The 21,380-nt window shown below is 39.9% G+C and overlaps 1 protein-coding gene across 1 annotated transcript in view; it reads right to left on the bottom strand.

The window, feature by feature from the left end:
* The window catches only part of LOC117386519 (receptor-type tyrosine-protein phosphatase delta), a 608,003-nt gene that overhangs the window by 405,922 nt on the left and 180,701 nt on the right, over window positions 1-21,380 (bottom strand). The window contains exon 4 of the mRNA XM_055228970.1: window positions 11,923-11,946. The gene's annotated coding sequence lies outside the window, so the exon portion shown is untranslated. The remainder of the gene's footprint in view (window positions 1-11,922; window positions 11,947-21,380) is intronic.

Below are 21,380 nucleotides of genomic sequence, written 5' to 3'. Positions count from 1 at the left end.
TTAGCCTGGAATGAACTTAATTTATTTATTTAGGCAAGAAACCACCTTGATAATTACTGTGAGCGGGGCCTGGTGGCATCATCTGCTTATTTCCGTGGAGATCATTAGGAATACTGATGAACAACACTGTGCAACATTCCCGGAGACAAACAGATGGCTGACCTTCCACCAGGTACACAAAGTTACACAGTGCAGCTTTAAAGTGATAAAAAGTTGAACCCATACTTTAAAACATTCTCCATGGAAATAGATAGCCAGACTGTGGAATATTATAGCCAAAGGAACTATATTTAGCGCTCATCTAGGTCAAATAAGAGTCTGGTTTGTGAAGATGCAAGTCCACACATATGTTTTAGTTTTTTTTGTGCAATAAACAACCATAATCATTTTATTTTAGTCATTTTTTTTGGTGAAAAAGTTACATACTGTGGCTTTAGCATATCTACGTAATCTGTTAGCCATCCAGGTAGGTTTCATAGTGGTCCATGGGCGTATATTAGTCTATATGTCTTATACTTTTTCTGATACAACTCAAGGAAAGGTTCATTTCTGTCCTATGAATGTGACTTTTTAGAATCAACACTTGTTCAAATGAGTATCTAGTGTCGAAACGAGATTTAGCATCGATTAGTATCTGATTTTCAATGCTTTTAACAACACTAACAGCGCTTTAACGTGATTCTAGTTCAGCTCTGGTACTGTCTAATGCTATGTCAGTGTTTATGTGTTTGTTTTTTTTTCTTTTATTTGGTAAAAGCATATCCTACCACATGGGGATACATTTGGCTAAGACTACCTTTCAGTTTCACCTTGTAGAACCTTACAACGCATCTTAAACATACATCACATAGCAGCTTCTCGCACAGTCGTGTGTTTGGACCACCCACGAAACATCCCCGTCCATCGCTCGAGTCCAGTCTGCAGCGTGTGCCCGGGTGCCAGATGGACAGATGGCATAGGGCGAACTGGTCACCTCTGCCCCTCAACCTTCAGAGCTCCCAGGCCATGGAGCAGCAGTGGTCTTCAGATCCACGAACGCTGCCAAGATGGAGGAGACGGCCCGGGCCAAACTGGGCCAGATGTCGCCTCAAAGGGATTCATGTTTTCTCCTCACTTCTCGCTCATTTTTCAGTGTTTTACGAGGGGCAGATTAGAGGGAATATATCAGTGTCAACTTCTATGCAAAATGACATATCTGAAGGATTTTTCTTGTACTATTTATACAAGACATAAGAAATACTATAATTTGCGCATTTTAAATAGAAAAATCCATCAAAAACGACTTGATTGCGGACGTGGTTGTGGACTTTCCAGTACCGTAACTCTGCAACCAATTGTGCTCTCATGTAAATTCAAACGGCATCTCAAAGCAGAAGAATGGGGCTCTTTAAATATGTTACTTATTTTACCAAATATTACAAACTCATAAGCTGCAGAACTTCTGATATTCTTTCATAAATCAATGTCATAGCTGCATAAACGCCTGACATTTTTTTATAAGAAGGGCTGTAAAAACCCTAACCCTAAAGTACAATATGCATCATCTCTTGTATAAATATTGACTATTGTTCATATATATAATTTAAAGTGTTTCTGAGCTGGCCAGATAGTTGTTTTCATTGTTTGCTTGCATAAAAGTTACTCAAAAGTACATTCGTTTTTATATTTTTATTCTACTTAAACTGGTATCACACAATTATTTGATGCATTAATAGAAAAATAAGCATGGATTTGTAAAATCTAGGCGAGCTATAATGGTCTATAATGTATTAAGTATAACTACGTAAAACAAGAACGTCATCACAATAAAGAGCTGTGTAGCTGTTGGCGCCTCCTATGGATAGCTGCAGATCACGCTTGCAAGCAACAGAATTTTTTTTATTTTTTATTTGCACCAAAATGACTACGCAAAGCTGCCAAATCCTTTAACGTCGAATCCAAATCAATTAAGAAAATAAAATTGAAGAACGAAGTAAGTAGAGAGCAGTGGGCGTAGGCCAGTGGAGGTGAAAATGGGGATTGAGCGGCAATATGGGATTTTAACCCTATAGCGGCGGATGCCATCGTCGACGATAGAGCGCAGTTGCGGACTTTCCATTACCGTAACTCCGCAACCAATTGTGCGATCATATAAATTCAAATGGCATCTTAAGCAGAGGCATGGGGCTCTTTAAATATTTTACTGTCATTACGGTAATCTGCTTACGGTGTCCCTCGAAGACGGCCAATCAGAGCGCAGGTGCCGCAGAGATTTTCCCAGTCAATGCGACAAAGAAAACATAAGGATGGATATGTAAAATAGAGATAGTTGTGTGAAAAAATGCAGTAAATTCTGATACTTCCTTTAACATGATTTTTATGGCTAAAAAAACAATGAAAGTCTCTGCAAGATATACTGGTCTATAGTGTGCTCAGTCCTTAAAGCACATGTGTCAAACTCAAGGCCCGTGGGCCAAATGCGGCCCACCACTTCATTTTATGTGGCCCACGACAAGTTAAATTAAAAGGTATGACTATCTTAAAATGTCAGTTTATCCGGAGACACAGTTACACAGCCATTTTTTTTTTTTTTTACATCTATGGCAATGCAAATGCAATACTTGTAACTTGAGTAAGTAATAAATTCAGAAATTAATTAACAAGTTGCAAGTAGTTGTATTTATTTTACATTACATTTGGCCCTTTGAGGAAAGCCATTTTGCTGATATGGCCCTCGGGTAAAATGTGTTCGACACCCCTGCCTTAAAGGGTTAAAGATCCTCAAACGGGCACAAATCACTCCAGAAAAAACTTCGACAGGATGAATGAGAAGACGAAACAACTATAACACGGGTAAAAGCTCTGAAAAGTGGATTTTGCTTTAAGACCCAATGATTTAGATAACAGATTATAACATTATCCTTCAGTTGTTTTCACCGTGAGCTGACAGGTGACGCACTACAGACCTACACACACGTGATTTTTGTGCACAGTTCCGTTGTGACTACTGTTGAAATCAGTCGGGCCTATTGTGTCACTTATTTGACTTCCTTTGTTCGTCTAATAGCCCCAACCCTCGAGACACAAAGAAAGTTATGATTTTGAAGAGCAGGCTAATTACAGAGGCTTATTAGAGAGACATCAACACAGGCAGTAACAATAGAAGGAGAAAGCTGGAGGGGCTGGCTGCACACACGCTGAGACGTAGCACGGTTTCACACTCCACTTAAAATATCTAGGCTTAGTACGTCAGAATTTGACAATATTAAGTTTGATCTAACTTAGTAATGTGAGGGAAAAGCTGCAAAATGGGACCTGGAAACTTTGAAATTTACAGGAAGCAGTTGCGCACTAAAATACGTTGGAACTTCAAATCTCAATATGAACCCACAGGTTGGCGGTGCGATTCCAGCTCCCACAGATGAATGCTGATGCAGATAAATGTCATTGTGTCCTTGGGCAAGACACTTAATCCACCTCGCCCCCAGTGTCTGTGTACATTGGTGTGTGAATGTGTGTGTGAATGGGTGAGTAGTTCCTTGATGTAAAGCGCTTTGAGTGGCTTGAAGGTGGAAATGCATTCTTGTCTGTGCTTTTGGTCACCTTGGGACAAGTATTTCGCATTTTCCAACTTAAAATAATGTCTACATTTGCAAAACACACTTTACAACTACAATTTGGAGCTCCCTCTGCTGTTTGTAATGGGTATGAACAAGGAGAAAATGAACAAATGAAGTCGTTAAGCCATGTAAATACAGCCATGCATTTGTTCAGTTTAACCACAGAATAAGACCTGTGATGGTTTATGGATTGTAAAACTGCACAGAAGCCTGAATTTTACCTATGATGCAACAATTCCGGCAAAATCTGAACTGTCCTTTAAGTGAGTAGTAGCTTAATCATTTAAAAAGCCCATGTTAGGCTATTTTCTGATCCATGTTATGATGTTGTTTCCTCATCAAAAACATACCTGGAGTTTTGTTTTGTTTCATTCACACGTTTAACACCGAAACCCTGCATATTTAGGCTGAAAACACTCTGCTCCACCTTGTGATGTCACGTGGTAATACAGGAAGTGCTCCAGTATGTTTTTAAGCTAAATAGACCTTCACTAGAATCATTTGGATGATTTCAGTCCTGGAATTACCAAGCTCTACTGAACTAAAGTTAAACGGCAGCTTTTAACTTGGAAACTGCAGCTTCGTGACATCACAAGGTGGAACAGAGCATTTTGAGCTTTGGAGATGCAGATAGACTAATAATAAATGGCTACTCAAACATGTGTGAATGAAACAAAACACAACTCCAGGGATGTTTTTGAGGAGGTAACAACATTATAACATGACTTAAAGCTCAAAAGAGTCAGTTTTGTGTAATTATGACCTTTAACATAAACCTCCGCAGTACCTTTAGTTTAACTCAGTGTGCTCGTTATTAGAAATATGAGCACATGGCATTTAATGATAATATTACTAGATTAAGGTCTGTTTTGGATTGACATTTAGTTTCTGTACAAACACAACTCTTGGGTCATGCAGTAAACACACTTAGTTTCCAGTGCGGAGATGGAGTGGCCAGATGGGGCGCTCGGGCTGGGATGGTAACGAAGATGGTTATTAGAGGCAAAAACAGCCTCGGTGACACAGGGAGGCTGCTGGGATCGGCTTCAGAGCTCTCTCCAAATAGAAGGGAATGTTTTCACCAGCCCAGCGGGAGTATGTAAATGCAAACTGCTACCAAATGTAAAAGGTGATGAAATGAGGGAGTAGCAAGTCCCTCACAAGTTTTGACCTCTGCGACATCCTCCGTATATTTTTTTCCCTGTATATAGCATCTTGTTTTGCTCAGTATCCACCAATGACTAGGGAAACCAATTGCAAACAGTGAAACGCTACAATTTCTAAAGGTATTCTAACTTTTCAGGTGGACCAACAGCCATCAGCGTATCCATGGAGATGTTAATGCTTTACCTGGGGTGTTCCACAGTATGAGATTTAAAATTTATACCACAATTGATAAAGGCAAATAGCCAAATTACAGATCAGAACTGTGAAAAGGCAACCCCGCTCACAATATATATCTATTTTCTATGGAACATTTCAGGCAAACAATAGTATCTCCGTGGAGAAAAGCACATGGCGGTCCAAAATGCGATTCAAATAATAATACTTTGAAATGTTTACTCTGTATAATTGCGTAGGTATTGAGTTTCAACCAGATGCCCTCCCTCACTCTTCCCTTTATAACTGTCCAGACGTGAGGCATCATCCAACACCACGCTGGCTTGTGATCCCATAACCTTGATTTATATTTCTATTAAAACACCCGTCCAATTTGGAAACCTCCTTTGCATTTGTTGTTGTTTGCAGATAAACACGGCGTCGTATAATACATGCGGCTAGCGTCTGTCTACAGAGCTGCTAATGGAACGGCGAGGTAAAAAAAAACAAAGGAAAGGATGCCCCGTAATGTCTCTTCACCATATGCTGTTAGCCGCTATCCCCAGGCGCGCACAAAACCTACTGTGTTTACTCATGACACCACATAAAGTTAAAGATACGCCATCTGTTCGTGTCAGTCCGGTTTGAGTCAGGATCGGCCCGTTCAACTGTGCGCGGGGGGGTCTAGTATCCACTCTTTTCTAATTAGCGCGGCATCACATCTGTGTTACATGCGCCATCATCTGCTTCCATTACAAGCGATTATGAGAGGAAATGGAGACTGCGGTCCATCAGGATATTAAAGGTAAAACGAACTGCCAATACGATGCAATGTAACACAGCGTGGGTCGAAAACATGAAGTCAAACTATATAGACTCATTGCATGTATTAATCTATAGAAATCTGAGAAGAAATTAGCATGACTTCTTGTTATAGTAAAAGAAAAATTCGGTTAACGTTTCGCTGCTCATCCAAACCTCTTCTTCAGTTCTGGTCAGATCGCTGGTGGACACGGTGTTATGTATTTGAAAGGAGGAGCTAGCTACACTAAAACTAATACACCTATTTGTTTATAGTTTTTGTTTTTTAGGTAGGTCTGTTGAGCTACATTAGGTGTGAACTGTACCTGAATCATATTTAGCATAATCATTCAGGCCCCTAATGGGTGCTCTCACTTATTAGTACGCGGCTTAATGACTTGATTTGGTTTCCATCACATAAAATTTTGCATTGAGATATGTATTTTGCAGTGTTATGATGTCATGTGGTAATACAGGAAGTGCTCCACTGTGTTTTTAAACTCCATACACCTTCACTTGAATTATTTGGATCATTTCAGTCATGGAATTGCCAATCTCTACTGAACTAAACATAAAATAGGTAGCTGTTAACTTGAAAACTACCATTTTATGACATCTCAAGGTGGAACATAGCAACGTGTCAATGAAACCAAACACAACTATTGTATGTTTTTGTTGCGGTAACAGCATTATAACATGACTTAAACCTCACAAGAATCAATTTCGTGTAATATAGGACCTTTAAGATACATTTATCAATCGACTGTCGGGAAAACACATGAAATCTTATCTGTTTAAAGTACAAATCTGTCAATGCTCCCTGCACAACCTGTCCCTACAAATAACACATTTTGAAAACACGTCTGCTTAGCGCGTTGGATAATATGGAGTTATGACACATTCTATAAGAACTTGCCATTAGCAAAGTAGCCCGTTACGCAGAACACAGTGCTAAAGGGGCGTAACCTCAACACCAATCATTTTGGCTCATGTGCTGGAGACTTTTCCGGGTTTTAAAGAGACAAGATACATTTTAAAACCACAAAATGAGATTAACTTAGTGCAGTCTGTTATATTTGAAATAGTATTATTATTATTATTATTATTTTATTATTTAGTTATTATTTTATTTGACGTAAATGTGTATAAAATAGAATAGTTTTACTTAAGTTATCTGAGGAGAATTGTCTAGTTGGTTTTACAGTGTAAGGCAAAGGAACGTTAAGGCTTTTGTTCTTGAGCAGTTTGTTTCGCAGCATGAGAGGCCCAGATGGAAACTTCAAAGTGTTGTATTATCTGTTATTAGCCCGGCTCCTGCGCTCTGAAGGGTGGATAAAGACGAGAACATTTTTTAAAACTCAGCTGCTCAGACGTTTTTGTTTGTTTGTTTATTGGTTTATTTTGGGGGTTATTTTTGGAATAACTTCTTGTTGAACGTTGCGTAACTTCTCTTCAAACTTCGATCGTATACTGTACACTGTTCCCGTTTGAGTCTTAATTTAGATTTGGTTTGAGTCTTAATTTAGATTTGGTTTGAGTCTTAATTTAGATTGGGTTTGAGTCTTAATTTAGATTTGGTTTGGTCTCGTTCTATCCTGGTTTCATCCTCGTTTAGTATTGGTTTAGTTCCAAGTTTAGTCCAAGTCGAGTCACGAGATCTTTGCTGGTCCCTATGGAGATGTCATTGTTTTTCCTGGAATGATAGAAATTCACTTTATTATCCTCGTACCCCTGTTTTTCCTCTGCATTTGACCCTTCCCTCATTACCGCCGGGATAACCTATCAGGACCAGGGAGCACCACAGCTAAAAAACCCATCCAAACACGAGGAGAAACATGCAAACCCGGGACCTTACTGTGAAGCGTGAATGCTAGCGACTCAGCCACCACGCCGAAATGTTTCACACCATAGTATCAAACTTGTATCTTCTGCTTTTAGAGGTTATTCTTTAACAATAAGACAGTAATTAAACAAATGTAAGATAGTTAAGAGTCTATAGACGCCATCCACTTGAGAAGTTACACAGTCCACTTTGAGCACTGAGCTACGTATCTTGAGATGAACTCTTGGTGCCTGTTCTCCATGCACCCCTAGGCCTCCAGATACATAATGAGCCAATTATTGCGATCCCTCTCCTAAAGCTTTGTATTGAAGCACATATGATGAAAAAAAAAAAAGAGATATGTTTATTGAGTGGGCTTCTAGCATGATCTGAAACAGCCCCATGTGGTGTTTTTCAGGGACAGGGCTGAAAATAATTGCGTAGTATTCACATCGTGGCCAGTGGTGGAAAATAAAATAAATAAAATAAAAAAAAAAAAAAAAAAAAAAAAAAAAAAAAATAATAATAATAATAATAATAATAGATACAAATGAAATAAAAAAAAAATATGAAAAGTTAACATTCAACATTTCTAGTTTTTAATTTTTGGAGAAGTTTATGATTTTACATGGTCGGCAGACACGACATACATAGAGATAGCTCCATAATTGTTTCCTAGCAACCATAATGTTAACGAGGGAAAAATGTGTTTAAATTGCACAATAGTTACGATTAGACTCACAAAAATAAATTGGCTCTGTGCACAGTAGCGCTCGGCAACCTCACTACTTCGCGTCCAATTTTATCTCTATGAGGTTTTTGCAGAATCACGCTAAAATAAATATGAATAAATATTTAAAGATAAGGCGGTGGACAAGGAGCTGCAGGTGAATGTCACTGACCACAAATACTTTTCCAACTTTTTGGTTTTCTTCTTTAAATCAAAAATTGACGCTTGTCTGATATAAAATTATGATGGATATTTGCCTATTTCACCAAACCAGGTAATAATTTCGAAAACTATATGAATCTGTCAAACGCACTTTACTTCACTTCACCTGTCAGTCGCTGTTATTCTTGATATTTCCCTTCTCCAAAAATATCTCTAGAATATCAGAGCAAATCGCTAAAATCTCAACCAAACTTGTGACCTTCAATGTCGGAAAATGTGATCATAACGGCGTGATACGGGAAGCTTTTAAGTCTTGACAATGAGCAGCGGTCTTATCTGCCATAGTGCATGTGAACCTGCTCCGCTCCCCCACTGCTTCCTGGTGTGTTGTTTGACAGATTTCTGCCTCTCCAGCTAGGCTCACAGTAAACGTCCATCTGGCCATCTCCCCTGGGTACTTATTATTCTCAGCCAGCCAGGGGTTTGCTGTTTCCGAGCAGTCAGCCAGGGCTAGCCTCACAGAGCTGGAGAGGCCGACCAGAACTGCCTGCAGATGCTCCGCTGGGCAGCCAAACGGCGATGGTGTCGAAGCATGGCGCTGCGTTTTCAATTACACAATGAGATGGCCCGCTCCCAAACGCTGTCCGAGCAAAAGAACAGGAAGTGCATAGCCAAGGAATGCTACATCAAGGTTTGGACAGATGACTTTTCTGTTTGGTGTTCAAAGACAAACCCGAGTAGAACTGGGCGCCATGTTATGATGTCATGAGTCTGTGTGGTTTAAATTGTAGGTTCTGAATGTGAGAAAGAAAACGCTGCAACTTTGGAGCTATGAGGAATGAGCAGAGGTGGGTTGAGTAGCCAAAAACTGCAATAAAGTAAAAGTAACTGCTTCAAATGTCTCTGTAATCCCTCAGTCGTCCAGGCCTGATCCATAGAAAAAGCCAAAGTTAAATCTGTCAACTGGACAAAATGTTGTAGGAGTGAAGACGTTTCGCTTCTCATCCAAGCCGTTCCTTCAGTTATGTGCTTCAGCTTTTACTAAAGTACTTCAAAATAATATTACTCAAGTAGAAGTACAAAGTAAGGGTCCAAGAAGTTAAAAAGTATTCAAGTGAGAGTAACTGCTGGGACATAATATCTGATTTATTATTTGAAGTGAATGTAATTTGAAGGACAAAACATTAAATATTGCATTAAATTTTGGATTTTCAAAGGATAGACACAAAAATGAGGAAAAACGACATTATATCCGAAGGCGTAGTGCAAGAAACACAAATGTTCAAATCATTTTCTATTGTCAACGTAAAGCTTTTGTTACTTATAGACTTACTCGCAGTGGGAAGAGGAACCGCAACTTTTACTGAAGTAACAGTACTATTATTTCAATTAAAGATGTTACTCAAGTAGGAGTAAAAGTATGCTGCTGGAAAAGTACTCTGGAAAGTACACAGTTGCTCAAGTAAATGTAACTGGGTACGTATAACAAAGTACTACCCATCTCTGACAATTAAGCACGTACAAATATTCACTTAGCAATAGCTTTAGCCTTACTAAAATAAATCAAATACATAATGAAATAATACTAAAAATAAGTACCACATAAATTGTTTTTCTAACAGATGCCTGGACCAGTGATGTCCAACCGTTTTTTCCTTGAACCCTCCGTGAATTGGAAACTTGCCGGGTCCCCCAGTCTAAAACTGCAGTCCTCGCAAAAACACTACATGACAAAAAGCATTTATTTGTCAGAAATAAATGAAATTGTGGCATTTTTATTCCCCTACCAACTTTCCAATCATTTATTTAAGATTTTTTTTTATTTTATGTGCACAAATTCTTAGCGTAGAGACTTGTCAAAACAGCTTGTCTATGGTTATGGCCTTACAGCTCTGTCCCAGTTTTGAGACAGTGAATACACCAGCCAGATGTTTAGAGCCACAGGTGGTGCTCAGAGGTTCAAGTGCTCCAGGTTTTAGACCCCTCCATCTTCATTTGACCTTTGCATCCTTTGCTTAGCGTTCATAGCCGTCTTATAAAATATGGAACACTGCTCATTTCCTTGGGGAGCTTTGGCCATTTTCACTCAGTCTTGCCAGAGTTCAAGTGCGACCCATTTGCCAAAGCGTATCGGCCTATTATGCCTCTTGTACTTTACGGTCTCAGTGGCAGAGAGCAAGAAATAAGTGTATGGCAAAAGAATAAAAATGATTTCCATAAATGTTGCGGCATTCACTCGAATTTTAAGATGTTAAATCAAAATACAGAGTGCATCTTTGAATGGGATCAGTTGTGAGAATAACCTGCAATAAATGGACTAAACATACAACATTGCCATAAGTATCCCTTCAAAAAAAAAAAAAAAAAAAGAAAGTTTAACCTTAGTAATGCAATATACTGTTGAAAATAACTGTGGTCATATAGTGAACGGGTGTGTATTGTGAAAGTGTTGAGTTCGACAGAGAAGAAGAAACCAAAGATTAGATTTCTGATTGATAAAGGTGTCACCCAAATGTAAGATTTTGCCAGAACTATGACAAATGGAGTTACAATTACAAATACTGCATATATCGTGCAGGTATCGTCGTGCAGGTATGATCCACAGCAAAAGAAAAATTAAAGCCTGTCAAGTGGACAAAACGCTTGTTCAGTTTTGGTCAGATTACTGGTGGACACTGCCTTATATCTATCGAACGCGTCTGTTATTATAGTTTCTGTTTGTTAGCTAGGTCTATTGAACTTCACTAAGTGTGCCCTGTGCCTGTGTCATATTTTGCATAATCGTTTAGGCCCTTAATGGTTGCTCTTGCGTTTATGAGCATACTGGCTATTACTATTGTTACGGGCCTGAACGACTATGCAAAATATGACTCAGGCACAGTTCACACTTGTAGTTTAAAAGACCTAGCTGACAAACTGAAACTGTAAAGAAATAGGTGCGTTGGCTTCAGTGTACAGTAGTTAGCTCCTTCCTTGAGATAGATATAAGGCAGTGTCCAGCAGCAATCTGACCAGAACTGAAGAAGTGGCTTGGATGAGCAGCAAAACGTCTTCACGCTAAAGCTTTTTACGTTCAGCTGACAGAATCAAATTTTTCTTTCGCTAATACTGCATATATAACTGACCTCAACCAGTTTCATTGTGGACCAAATGAACAACGTACACATTCATACACAGCAAGCACATTATTTCTATGGGAAGAGACAATAACCTATGCATGTTTATACAAGCATTATAGTCTTGCAGCTGCCTCTGTCATTTTATTCTCATTTAAATAAAATTCAAATTGAAGGAACATGGCTCTGGGCCAGTTGACGTGCATCCAAATACATATGGGAAAGCGCCATGGGAGAGAATTACACAGTATTGCATATACCACCATCATGCCTGCTACTGTACATCGACCGCCGCTGTTTTCATATTTATGCATTCACTGGCCAAGACGTATGACGATGCAACCCGCTGTGAAAAATGGAATAAAGTCTTACCTAGTGTAGAATCGCCGGTCACATCTGTAAGCAAGGCATTGGGGGAAAGAGAAAGAGAGAAAGGAAAAAAGCAACGTTAGCAAATTACAATATACCGTGTGCTAAAGTTCGGTGTAGGCACTGGCTGTCACTGGCGCTTTTGAAAAATTACGATGTTCCAAGCATTGTACGAATGGAGGTTAAGAATAGTCTGTGTCAAGAACAGGCCATCATTTATTAATCTCGGGACATAGAAGTGTCTTGGATAGTCTCCCAGGAGGATGCCAAGTTTGCACAACCAGCATTAATATTTGTCCGCGTTTTGAGATTTCGACGGTGTTGTTAGCAGAAAATGTGATCAACTACCGGCTTTTACTCGCGGCATATCATTACAGTGGAATAAATATGTTTACGCGCTCATTCAAAACCAACGCACGTACCGTTTTCTTTTCGTTTCTGTAAGCAATGCTGCATTTGAAAGAGTGGTGCACGTCGCTAAGCTAAACCACCGCTTTTTCTTGGATGAATAAGCATTAGCCACCAGCAGTTATGATCAATTCACAGCGAGAACATTAGCAAGTGTATCACTGTGTCACCATTTATTTGAGCAATTAGCATATAGATTAGCAAGTTGGACAATTAAACACCTCACCGTAATTTGTCAGTATATGCTATAATTTGATGATAAAAAACAAACCATTAGCAAAAACATTGGAGTGACACATTTTTTGGGGGATTTTTTTTTACACAAAGATACCAACTTTCTAAGTAGGCTCTACGACTATTCATAATCTTAAACAAGCCAGAACTATTATAACATATGTAGTCCAAAAATAGCACAACTGTTATATAATTTGAACTTTTATGAAGCTGCAAAAGACTCTTAAAGGGGCGGTATTACGCTGCTAACACATAACATATTTAGATCACAGTGTTACCTTTTATTGAATTAAAATGTTCGATATCTTTCATTTTCACTTCCAACACTCTGAACCCTGTCCCTTGGCTCTCCACTCTACGTAACTCCCCCTTCAGAGCACTGTCACATCATAATCTGTGTGTTTTTCGCCAATGAAAATACTACCACAAATAGTATCAGGTTTGTGAAGTTGTAATGCATCGTTTTATATCATGCTTTTATGGAAAATTCGTGTATGGGATCGTGACTGAGCTGAAGTTTGGAAAGAAACGCACAGCTAACCGTAAAGAGGGTTCGAATAGGGCCCGGGAGAAATCATAAAATTACTGAAACATGCATGGATGCCATATAAAACCACTTCAGGCACATTTTTGATGAGGGAACATCATTATAGTCTGATAGAAAGCTCCAAAAAGTAGATTTTGCATAATACCCCCTATTTAATATCACCACAGTAGTATCAGTGCCAGAGCTTAGCAACCACTAAATTAGCATTTCAAAAACAGGACAACACACAACATTAAGTCATGTCTTTTCAATCGCTCATACCGCGAACTTGATACTAGCTGTTTCACAACTTCCCTAGCAACAGAAGAAATATTTACTTGCTTTCCATTACGGCACACTTTTTAGGCTGAAATTGGTCCCTCATCGGCGGTGTACCTCTAAAGCCCAGTTTTGCTTTCTTGCAAATACACAATAAAACAAGTGAATGCTGCAGACTGACAAAAACACCACATTGAGCAAAAGAACCAGTCGGATCATGACGCCCGTTGCTTACACCGCACTTTCTGAGCTGTATGTTTTCAGTAATATGATTTATCACCGTTGATGTCTGTCCTCTGAATTCATTTACATTTTCTTCTGCACCCAAGTCCAAACGGGGGACATCGAGAAGGGGTGGTGCAAATGTTACTGTATCTGCTTTGAGCGTGTGGACAAAAGCTTTTTCAGAGTAGAGACAGAGAGCGAGAAAGGGTGGGTTGGGATGGTACAGTGGGATGGTGCGGTTCAATCTCTGGGACCTTCATTACCATTTCTGTGTGTCCCCCCCACTCGCTGCCACTGTCGTCACAAAACAGAGATCTCAGCTGAGAGCACCTTGAAGGATTGCGGCAGGAAAATTGGACCCAAGGGAGAAGGGGAGGGGACTGATGTCAGACTTCAAGAGGTATTCCAAAACACCTAGGGTTTTGGTGACATTAGCATCGGACTGGCTGGTGCTACAAGAGTTTATGAAGCCAGCGGATATGAATATAGTCATAGAATCATGTTACAGTGCGTGACAGGCATATGAATTGGCAAATGGGTTTAAGGCTGTATTTACGCTTGAATTGATTTGGTTCAAATGTAGTCCCGATGTAGACTTGGTTTTATTAAAGGGCTTATATTACGGCATTCTCTGATCTATGTTATAATGGTTTCGTCATCAAAAGCGTACTTGGAGTTCAACACAAACCCTGCATATTTAGGCTTAATTTAATTCGTCTCTCAAACAGAAAACACTCCGTTCCACACCTTCACTCCAATCATTTGGATAATTTCAGCCCTGGAATTGTCAGTCTCTACTGAAATAAAGCTAAAAGGTAGGTGTTGACTTGAAAACGACCACTTCATGACATCACAAGGTGGAACAGAACATTTTGAGCTCATTTTGAGATGTCGACAGACTAATAATGCAAGGTAACTCAAACATCAACAACTCCAGGCTGCATTCACCATTGTATTGATTTAAATATTTTCAATGTAGACTTGGTTTTGTTAAGTTCTAGTCCTGTTTTAGTGATCGTCTAGTCCAGGCATGCCCAAACTGTGGCTCAAGGGCCAAATGCAGCCCTCAGACCAATTTCCTTGGCCCTCAAGCTTCTGGATGAATTGGCCCATATTACCTTAAACAGTACTTTTTATAGTATATTTCTGAAAATCTACTTACTGCCCATCTCAAATATTTAATGTGTCCCATTGAGGATGTCAGTATGAATAAAGATCTAGTGGTTCAGTTTATCTTGTAATAAACACACAGATTTTAAGTATTCACTGTATTGGAGACCAGTCTATGGCCCTCAATCAGCCCTCAGCTTTGTGTTTTTATATGTGGCCCTTCATGAGAAAAGTTTGGACACTCCTGGTCTAGTCAGGTATAGTTCAAGCATCAGTCCCAGTCTGAATAAGACGCCTTTCTCAGCCTATAACCCTCTTTTCTACTTGTGCACTACCAAAACTTGGATGCCGGATTATGTTAATTTTTAAGAACTACTCAGCTTTTGGAAGACATTTGCTAGTTTGTGCATGTTGTTGATTAGCTAATGCTCTAGCTAGGTAGCCCAAACCTTGCTCAAATTCTAGTTTCTGAATGCTGCACTGCGGTCAACCCAATGATTCTGATGACCGCAGCAGCAATTAAGAATGGGTCAAATGTTGATGCAGGGACAATAAAGCCTTACCTTAACCCTAGTAACTGTCCTTTTAAAATCCATGGGTTTTAAAAGGGTCAAATGTCCTCCAAATGTCATCCTTAAAACAGGAATCTACAACAAATGAAATGGCAATCTGAAAGGTTTGCCCTGAGCACTAGTAACCCACACTAAAGGTTGCCTGCTCAAACTACCTGCATTTCCCCCCATCTAATCACACTCGGTCTTTTTAATAGCAGCTTTTTTGCAGTGCAGTGAGGACTATTGATTTCTTCACACTCCTGCGGTGCAAATTTGGAAGGTTGGCCAATCAAAACTGGTAGAGGCAGCGTGGGCCTAAGTGGATTAGACTGGCGAGGATGGTCTGGAGAAATTCTAGTGGGAACAAGCAAAGCCCTGGTGACTTCAATAAACCCATTCTCTGAAGCAGCAAAAAGATGGAGGAGAAGAGACTTTTCACCCTCTCTCGCCCTCCTGGTTTAAGCAGATAAGCTCCTTTCAGGGTCTTAGTTATGCTATGGAGAAGCCACAACAATATGAAAACTTTTGACAAGAGCTAAAACGGAGGACTCTTTTCTTGTGTTGTCTTTTCCTTATTGACAAGAGGGATTTAGGGATTTTTGGAGTGGTCAGCACTGGGAGAAATTACTAAAGCGTTTGCGAGACGAGGAGGCAAACATTGGACCATCTCACACCGGAGTGAAAAAAGAGAAACTTTGTGCTGGCTAAAAGGTGCCCATAAAATTCTGTCAAGCGATAAATATAATGCTGCGTTATAGAACTTTTCTGGTGATTGTCTTCAATGAAATGTTATTGCTTTGCCTGGAATCCTGGAGTGTTTCACAGTTTGGCATATAACAACTTATTATTATTATTATTATTGGAAAAACATGCATTCCTAGTGTGAGTGGGTCTCCTCTCCACAGTTCTGACCTGTAACTTGGCCAGCCGACATCACCTGCTTGTCCCCATGGAGATAGAAAGTCTTAATGCAATATTCAAGGCAAAGAAAAAAAAAATGTAATTAATGTAGTCAACCGGGTATGGCAAAGTTAATGGCAAAAGGTATGGCAAAGTTAGACTCAAAACGTTTCAGAAGAACAACAAAAGTAACACAAAATGCAGGCGTTACAAATCAAACTTGTGATCAAGATTTTGTACTGACTGAATTTTCAAAAATGTGACCACCTTTTACTGTAGTGGTGTGGGCGGGGAAAGAGCATTACCTTCAATATCCTTGCCCTGGATTGGTTCTTTGGTTGCTATGATACACTCTGTCTCAATTCCAAATATGGATCTCGGCTCCAAATTTGCCCTTATAATCTCTAGCCTTAATGTGGGTGATGTTACTCTTGCACACGTGTACCACAAATTGGGACTAAGCATGGACTGAACCCGGATCTAAGCTAGGACCAAGGCCAAGACTAAACCAGGATTAAACCAGAACCAATCCAAGTCTACATCGGGACTAAACTCTGAATGCACTCAATTGTCAGCCGCAGAAAACAGTTTATCCAGACTGAGTTTTCTAAAATATGTCCATCTTTAACCGTAAAACCATATTCAATTCTCACGCAAATAATGTTCTCTCCCCGCATTTTTAGAGCTGTCCTTTCACCACAAAAGATGCTAATAGGAACCCACAGAAGCAAATGTGCTATTTTAACCTTGTCCAGGAAACTTAGATTAAACTTAAAGAGACAGTGCGTTGTCCTTGGAGGGTATTTGGCTAGCTGTGTTTGCTCCTCTGAGACGACGGCAGCTTTTGGGACAAGGACATCGGCTTTCCCCAGGGATACTCTCTGTGACACAAACGCTCTTGACTCCTCTTATTCATCACATCACAGTCACCACATTTCTGCTACTGACAACGCGGCATTTTTAGGAATCATCAACCTGTTTGGTCTGAAAACGCGTCACTGTTTTGGACTCGACAAGTTGACAAGGAAATTCATTGTAATAGACATATATTTTGATGTCTTATATAAAAAAGTAATACTATAAAAAATGTGTTTAGTACATAGACTGTTTATATAAATAGACGTAGCAAACCTGTTAGCCGCTGCGCTCCAATTAACTTTCAATTGAAAAACTGTTGCCCTTTTCCCCGTAACTGCTGCTGTCAAGCTCGTCGTTTTGGTCTTAAAATGTTCGTATTAACCCGCTCTAAATGATCTTGGTGTTTTTATTTAACTATTTTGTCCATAAATAAAAAAATATGAACATTAGTAACAGACCAAAGAGGTGCCTTCTTTCCCAGAGGTCACTCCCGCTAGCGTTGGCAACAAGTTTGATTGACAGCGTTGCTAGGTGCCCGCTCCCTGCTAAAACAAGCATTGTGGGTGTTAAGGGGCGGTATCTTCAACAGCCTCATTCTGGATTGGCTCTTTGGTTGCTATGATACTTGCCGTCGTAATTACAACTAAAAAACTCGGGTCCACATTTGTCCGTGGAACCGCTAGCCTCGATAAGCTTCATTTGACAGGAGCAGAACGCTGTGGGTAACGTCACACTCCCTTAGTCCATGTCTTTATACAGCCTACGGTTTATTACACCTACACATGCGTCACAAATTTGGATTAAGCAGGGACTGAAGCACCTAAAGTAGGACAAGGCCAGGACTAAACCAGGACTAGAACAGAACCAAACAAAATCTACATCATCATCAACTAAAACGCCTTCAAATGTGAATGCACGCAATCATCAGCTCAACTAAAATTTGTTAAATCATTTGTATCATGCAGTACCAAGGCTACATATAAAACATATTTCCTTAGAAAGACTGTCTCACATTATCAGTGGATGCATGGAATTCTTGTGATATCAGGGTCTCAAGGCTCATCGCATTTAAAATTCTGTACTGGAAACGTGTCCTTCCTTCAGGCTCAAGCTCATTTAAAATGGACTGAGGCAAAATGGCAGCTGCTCTGGTCACTGGAATCGTAATATGACTTGTTTTTGCATGATAGAACTAAATAAGAAAACAAGCTGTACAAATAGACAGTAAGGAAACGTCCTAAAGTGAAATAAAACTGTTTTATCAATTGCAGCAACAAACAGAACAAAAAAAGGACAATATAAAATGTTAAAGATGTACTATGTAACATTTGTGATGAGAAGCCCGCCACTTCCTTGTCTCCACAGTTACTGCTTTATCAGGAAAACGAGATTAAACTATAGTATCTCACCTCTCCGCAGACCTTCTTGTCTCCATAGAAAATAGATATGTTTCAATAGTGCACAGTGGCAGCGTTCCACACAGAGGAATCACATCTCCATGGAGACAAGCTGGCGGTGTAGCCCCAACCAGAAAAGTTACATAGCACAACTTTAAGTACCTTTCATTTCAATCCATGTGCACAACAATGTATCCTAAACTTAAACCTCTTAAGTCACCACTTTCTCAATTAGTTTTCCATCCATCTATGCATTTTCTTCCGCTTATCCAAGGCTGGTTCACAGGAACAGCAGTCTAAGCAGCGACTTCCAGACTTCCCTCACCCCAGACACTTCCTTCAGCTCCTCCTTAAGAGAATAACTCAGCCTAAATATGCAGGGTTTGTGTGTTAAACATGTGCAAATGAAACAAAACCCAACTCGAGGTCTGTTTTTGATGTTGAAACAACATTATCAACAAGATAATCAGAACACATGGACCCGTTAACTTAACTTAATCTGGCTGACATACATTTCAATAGCTTCTTAAACTAGCTTTCTCTTGATTCTCTACACTTTTACAGGCTGACTGAGCAAACTTAAGATTTACTTTTATAACAGAATTCCAAATGAAGTCAGGACCTTATTCCAGCAACTATGAGCCTTAGGCGGAATACACCCAGGACAGTTAACCCAAATAGTTGACTTAGATATCAGCGAACTCCCCCCTCTGGTGCTTCCTCCGCTCTGTACGCATTGATGAATTACTTATGCAGACTGGGCACATTTTTGAATCACTTTTTTTCAAACCTAAATTCACTCGCTGCATAGAGAGAAAGTTCGCTCGACTACAAGACTGCTAATTGAAAATCAAAAGGATCGGATGTGGAACGCAGCCGGGAGGGACCACAGTGTGTTGTCGGTCAATTTGGAGCGTGGCAAAAAATGGGCCCGGTTCCTCATGTCACCATTTAACCTACTCACCAGCGTGGAATAGGAGCAGCTGTTTCTGTACAGAGGCATATAATGGCACGAAATGGCTAGGGACGGACACGCTCCAGCTAGCGGCTAAGAGGGCCTTGATATAGAGAGAGGTGTGAAAAAGAGGAGCGGAGGGGGAAGTGAGGGAACGGTGCTGACATGTTGGGAGTGACAGACGGCGATGAGACGCTTCTGCACGAGTACATGTACACTGTAGATGGCGAGTATGATTACTAAGGATGAAGTACTTTTTTTTAGTTCTTAAATTACCTTCGAATTAATCGTAAATGATCATGTTTAGATAGCGTTTTTTCCACTTTCAAGGCACCTCAAAGCGCTTTACAACAAGGTACCACTCACCCATTCACAGATTCATACACCAGTGTACGCAGGCAGGGTTAAGTATCTTGCCCAAGGACACAACGACACAACGTATTCATTCGTGAGAGCTGGAACTGCACAGTGGATCTGACTTCTCTACCAGTGATTTTGATTTTTATGTTCGAGAGTGGGATTTGAGCCGCCAACCTTGGGATGAGTGGAAAACTTGTTATAATCACAGTGGTAGCCATAGCAAACCAGAAATAGCAGTTGTACAATGTATTTTATCCCATTAAAACACCAATATCTGTTGCCTGCTGAATCCAGAATATATCTCTGTTTTTTTTTTTAATATGGATTGTTATCAGTCTGGTCCCCAAGTCCTCCGTTGCGGTCAAACGTGATCGTCCAATCGGATCCATTTTTTCAGTGACACGTGTGAAACGAAGGAGCTCATTGTTCCTCTACGATTCGCCCATTGATTCAGCCATTTTTTCCCTTTATTTTTTTCCAATACGGACAGACCGAATCCACCTCTCAATCATGCCCATTTGAAAACATCGAGATTCTCCGGCGACCAGACTCACATCTTCATAAACGATTGAAGTAAGTGTGTATTCTGTATCCCAGGCAACCATATCTGTACCTCTACCTTCCTCCTTTACTTCCAGACATATTCAGAGTTCTATTTATATCACTGAATGCCAAGTATTCTATAAATTTTGCACCATCTGAGCTGATATAAACCCGCCTTTTTCCTCCTCCAACAAAGACTAAAGAACTGTCGGCAGAGGCTACAGATGGCTCGGGCTCTCACTGCCTGCACAAGTCTCACGAAGTTTACCCAAGTCGCTCCCACTGCCAGATTGCCTCCGAATCAAAGATAGAAGGAGACACTGCTGTTTTTCCTTTCATTTTTTCATTTTTTTTTTGTTTTTCCTTTCAAGTTGAGGTGTGAATTGTTGAATGACAGTGTGATGAGAGCAGCTAAGGAGAACTTCATCAGCCTTGTCAAGATTCGGTGTGGGCCAGTTTTAAAAAGGGATTTCTCAGGCGTGACAAGAGAGGATCGCATGGCCAGATGTTCACGTCCTGTCCCAGCTGTCTCTCCTTTTCACTAAAACAGAAGCTACGGGCCGCTGCTCTGTTCTCGCCACTTCCCCGGTTGTTGGAACGTGTGCTAAGTTTGTCCCTGGGTCAAAAATGAGTCAAATAAATGATTGGTGATTTGGAAATGGTGGTTGGTTTTGGATGAACGGAGGCTGTTCTGCACATGGTCCCTTGTGTTACTTAAAGCAGACCTATTATGCAAAATCAACTTTTCAGAGGTTTTAATCGTGTTATAGTTGTCTCGCCTCACCATTTACTCGCCCGAAGTTGTTTTTGGAGTGATTCGTGCAAGTTTGATTATCTTTAATCCCTTATTTTCAAGACGCCAATTTGCTGATCAACTCCAGTTTTCGCCATCTTTGGTATAGGCCCACTTCTCTGTAATTTGTTGTCCAATTATATTTTCTTAATTGGTGAAAAACACAGGATTTGGTAGCATCGCGTAATCATTTTAGTGCAAATTATTATTATTATTATTATTATTATTATTATTATTATTATTATTATTATTATTATTATTATTATTATTGGGCACCGCGGTTTTCTAAGGCAGAAGTCGACGGATTTGTTTCTTTTAT

The sequence above is a fragment of the Periophthalmus magnuspinnatus genome, chromosome 18 (assembly GCF_009829125.3).
Source record: "Periophthalmus magnuspinnatus isolate fPerMag1 chromosome 18, fPerMag1.2.pri, whole genome shotgun sequence".
In the NCBI taxonomy this organism is placed as follows: domain Eukaryota; kingdom Metazoa; phylum Chordata; class Actinopteri; order Gobiiformes; family Gobiidae; genus Periophthalmus; species Periophthalmus magnuspinnatus.
This window is presented reverse-complemented; position numbering and strand designations above follow the sequence as displayed.